At 41.1% G+C, this 5,000-nt stretch overlaps 1 non-coding gene and 1 pseudogene across 1 annotated transcript in view; both read left to right on the forward strand.

Annotated features, from left to right (window-relative positions):
• Positions 1-1,892: 1,892 nt before the first annotated feature.
• LOC142358203 (5.8S ribosomal RNA) lies at positions 1,893-2,044 on the forward strand (annotated as a pseudogene).
• Positions 2,045-3,727: 1,683 nt separating this feature from the next.
• Positions 3,728-5,000, forward strand: part of LOC142358204 (large subunit ribosomal RNA) — a 3,522-nt gene continuing 2,249 nt past the window's right edge. The window contains exon 1 of the ribosomal RNA XR_012761772.1: positions 3,728-5,000. This exon is cut by the window's right edge and continues 2,249 nt beyond it. This is a non-coding gene — a ribosomal RNA (large subunit ribosomal RNA).

The raw sequence follows: 5,000 nt of genomic DNA on the forward strand, positions 1-5,000 counted from the left end.
GAGTATTATGTTGACATTAGTAGGCCCTGGCCGAAAGCGCAGCATGTGAAAGGTATAGATAAAAGTTATCGTTGCAGTCAGTACTGTGTAGTTACTAGTAGCTGGATTTAAGCTCGAAATGAGACACTGTTGGTGAAACTTCATCATGAGAACGTCACAAGCTGATCACGCTCCATGATATGACTAGTATTATGTTGCTTCTAGTAGGCTAAGCGCAAGCCGAAACATCAACATGTGAAAGTCGTAGAATTTTGCGATCAAATTGTGGCTAGTACTGTGATGTTACTAGTAACCTTGTGTTACGTCATATGGCCAAGAGAGCATTTGAAGGCGAAACTTCTGCATGGGGAAGCTGCATCATGAACAAAAGTTTATATCGAGTATTATGTTGACGTTAGTAGGCCCTGGCCGAAAGCGCAGCATGTGAAAGGTATAGATAAAAGTTAGCGTTGCAGTCAGTACTGTGTAGTTACTAGTAGCTGGATTTAAGCTCGAAAATGAGACACTGTTGGTGAAACTTCATCATGAGAACGTCACAAGCTGATCACGCTCTATGATATGACTAGTATTATGTTGCTTCTAGTAGGCTAAGCGCAAGCCGAAACATCAACATGTGAAAGTCGTAGAATTTTGCAATCAAACTGTGGCTAGTACTGTGATGTTACTAGTAACCTTTTCTTACGTCATATGGCCAAGAGAGCATTTGAAGGCGAAACTTCTGCATGGGGAAGCTGCATCATGAACAAAAGTTTATATCGAGTATTATGTTGACGTTAGTAGGCCCTGGCCGAAAGCGCAGCATGTGAAAGGTATAGATAAAAGTTATCGTTGCAGTCAGTACTGTGTAGTTACTAGTAGCTGGATTTAAGCTCGAAGTGAGACACTGTTGGTGAAACTTCATCATGAGAACGTCACAAGCTGATCACGCTCTATGATATGACTAGTATTATGTTGCTTATAGTAGGCTAAGCGCAAGCCGAAACATCAACATGTGAAAGTCGTAGAATTTTGCGATCAAATTGTGGCTAGTACTGTGATGTTACTAGTAACCTTGTGTTACGTCATATGGCCAAGAGAGCATTTGAAGGCGAAACTTCTGCATGGGGAAGCTGCATCATGAACAAAAGTTTATATCGAGTATTATGTTGACGTTAGTAGGCCCTGGCCGAAAGCGCAGCATGTGAAAGGTATAGATAAAAGTTAGCGTTGCAGTCAGTACTGTGTAGTTACTAGTAGCTGGATTTAAGCTCGAAATGAGACACTGTTGGTGAAACTTCATCATGAGAACGTCACAAGCTGATCACGCTCTATGATATGACTAGTATTATGTTGCTTCTAGTAGGCTAAGCGCAAGCCGAAACATCAACATGTGAAAGTCGTAGAATTTTGCAATCAAACTGTGGCTAGTACTGTGATGTTACTAGTAACCTTTTCTTACGTCATATGGCCAAGAGAGCATTTGAAGGCGAAACTTCTGCATGGGGAAGCTGCATCATGAACAAAAGTTTATATCGAGTATTATGTTGACGTTAGTAGGCCCTGGCCGAAAGCGCAGCATGTGAAAGGTATAGATAAAAGTTATCGTTGCAGTCAGTACTGTGTAGTTACTAGTAGCTGGATTTAAGCTCGAAGTGAGACACTGTTGGTGAAACTTCATCATGAGAACGTCACAAGCTGATCACGCTCTATGATATGACTAGTATTATGTTGCTTATAGTAGGCTAAGCGCAAGCCGAAACATCAACATGTGAAAGTCGTAGAATTTTGCGATCAAACTGTGGCTAGTACTTTGATGATGCTTGTAGCCAACCGAATTGGTTGAAAAGCCCAATAAGTAAGCTAACTTGGGAGAGCTTGTTGGAAACCAAATGCTACTAGATTGGTCCAAATACATCCTTCAACAGGGGATCACTTGGCTCGCTTTACGAAGAGGAGCACAGCTATATGTGTTAATTCGGTATGAATCGCAAGATTTGTTTACCGACCTCTCTAACGCAAAAGGCGGTCTCGGCTTCGGCTGTTGACTGCGTCCGATTCAGGGTTATATAACTCTCGATTGAACACATTGATGTTCTATTGTTGGTGCTTCCAATAAAATTGGAACACTTAAAGCAGAACCGATTCAAATAATAGCATTCTGATCAATGATTGCATTCCTTGATCAAGAACTGCTGGAGTCATTGTGATGGCGAATTTTCTTCATAAGAAAATTGCAAAGAGACGGAACTTAATGAGACTAGTATTATGTTGTTTCTAGTAAGCGGAAGCTGAAACAGCAACATGTGAAAATCAAGTTTTGTTCAATGATCTCGAGGCGATAAGTACTATGAAGCAACTAGTAGCCTAAGCATGACTCAGATTTGAGACAGTCAAAAAGACTGGCGAAACTTCTTCACATGAAAGTTACATAGAGAACTACAAATGTATACAGCGAGTATTATGTTGTTTCTAGTAGGCGAAAGCTGAAACATCAACATGTGAAAGTTGTCTGCAAACTGTAGAACGATATGTGATTAGTACTGTGCTGTTACTAGTAGCCAGTCTGACTGTAGAAGCCAAGACAAAGGGAAACTAATGCATCTGAAAAGGACAAGTTATGGAAAGGTATGCACGATAAGTATTATGTTGTTTCTAGTAAGCGGCAGCTGAAACATCAACATGTGAACGTCGTTGTGTACAGTAACCTAGAACTATATAGTCCTTAGTAACGTGCATTTACTAGTACCTGTAATTGGTATTCAGACTCAGGCAGTTTGGAATAGTTTGGCAAAGATGCACCAGAGAAAACTGGGATTTGATACAGAAATTGTTGAATACAAGTATTATGCTGCTTCTAGTAGGTTGAATCCGAAACATCAGCATGTGAAAATTGAAAACATTTCTGGTTCGAATTGTCACAAGTATTTGGTGATCTGAGTAGCCAAACTCACTACAACGCCAATTGAAGGCAAAAATTCTCAACGGGAAAAGCTATTCTCATTGAATGAGCTAACAAGACGAGTATTATGTTGCTTCTAGTAGGCGAAAGCCAAAACATCAACATGTGAAAGTCTTGCTGAACAAATTTAATGTTGTTGAGCTCAGTACCGTGTGAATTAGTAGCCATAATTGGCGAGCGAAAATTGAACTGGCGAAACTTCGTCTTTGGAAAATTGCAGATGCCGAGCACTTATTTTGCAACGAGTATTATGTTGACTGTAGTAAGCGAAAGCCGAAACAGCAACATGTGAAAGCTGTTGAAATTTGTGGTCATTTTGCAATAAGTACAAGGAGTGTAACTAGTAGCCAGGTCAAAATTTGGGATAAGAATGAGCAAAAATTCTGCATGAGAACAGTTGAAATTATGAAACTAAATTACAAAGACTAGTATTATGTTGTTTCGAGTACGCGAAAGCGGAAACATCAACATGTGAACGTTTGTAACGAAGTTTCGTTAATTTTCAGCCTAGTACTGAGCAAGAACGAGTAGCCTCATCTCCAATCCCACGCAAAATGTAGTGAAATATGTGAGTGAACCTTATTCACGGTGAGGGTTTCCCGAGGTCTGTATTGCAGCGAGTATTATGTTGCTTCTAGTAAGCGAAAGCTGAAACAACAACATTTGAAAGTTGGAATTAATGACTGAATGGAAACTTCGACCTGTGTTTGATAGTAGTAGCGAACAAAACTGCTGAATCGGTTTCTGTCTCATATTGGTCAGTGAACCAATTAAGAGACAATCAACTACATAACCTGAATTGGGCGAGAGAACCCCCTTAACTTAAGCATATCAGTAAGGGGAGGAAAAGAAATCAACTGAGAATCCCTTAGTAATGGCGAATGAACAGGGAAAAGCTCATCGGGAAGAGAAATGGCAACATTTCTCGGTGTCCGGTATGGTTTGATGCTAGACTGGTGAATTTGTCCTGATGTCTACTGGAAAGTAGCATCAAAGAAGGTGAAAATCCTGTAAAGGTCATTTTCGATACCAGTCATAATGGCTCATTCCTATGAGTAGAGTTGTTTGAAAGTGCAACTCGAAGCTGGAGATATGTCTCTCCAAAAGCTAATTATAAAGCGAGACCGATAGTAAACAAGTACCGTGAGGGAAAGTTGAAAAGCACTCTGAAGAGAGAGTGAAAAGTACGTGAAACTGTTGAAGGGGAACTGGAGTGAGCGTTACCATACTCAATGCCTTGATATTATATTCTCGGCTACCGAGTAGTGTAGTTGTCGTCTTTTGGCAAATCTTGTTAATGAATCGAGCAGAAGTTTTCCTCGGAATTCTTCTTGTTGATTCTAAACAAAATGAGATAAATTGATCTTGATTGCCTGTCTGACCTCAACTTCCTATTCAATGCTCTCTACAGCCCGTCTTGAAACACGGACCAAGGAGTGTGAGTTGCTTGCAAGTGTTGTCGCTCATTGAAAGCGCACACGCGAAATGAAAGTGAACAGTGTAATTTTTATGAATTGCACTACTTTGTGTGGTGAGGGCGCCGATTCGGTGTCCCGCAACCACGGACGGTTTTGCTCTTATTGCATGACTGATCCAGAGCAAGTAGCACACGACCCGAAAGATGGTGATCTATGCTTGGGCAGGGCGAAGCCACGGGAAACCATGGTGGAAGCCCGAAGCGGTTCTGACGTGCAAATCGATCGTCTGACCTGAGCATAGGGGCGAAAGACTAATCGAACCATCTAGTAGCTGGTTTCCTCCGAAGTTTCCCTCAGGATAGCAAAAGCTTGAGCAAGATTGAAAAATCTTCGCAAAGCAATTTCATCGGTTAAAGCGAATGATTAGAGGAATGGGGGAAAATTTTTCCTTCACCTATTCTCAAACTATAAATCGGTGAGATGTCCTTGTGACTTAATTGCACTTGGACTATGAATGCAAGCTTTTTGTGGGCCGCTTTTGGTAAGCAGAACCGGCGATGTGGGATGAACCAAAAGTTGGGTTAAGGCGCCTAACTACTTGCTCATGAGTCACCACAAAAGGTGTTGATTGATACTGACAGCAG

Source organism: Convolutriloba macropyga, unplaced genomic scaffold (genome assembly GCF_964194025.1).
Source record: "Convolutriloba macropyga unplaced genomic scaffold, txConMacr16.3 SCAFFOLD_6622, whole genome shotgun sequence".
NCBI lineage: Eukaryota > Metazoa > Xenacoelomorpha > Acoela > Convolutidae > Convolutriloba > Convolutriloba macropyga.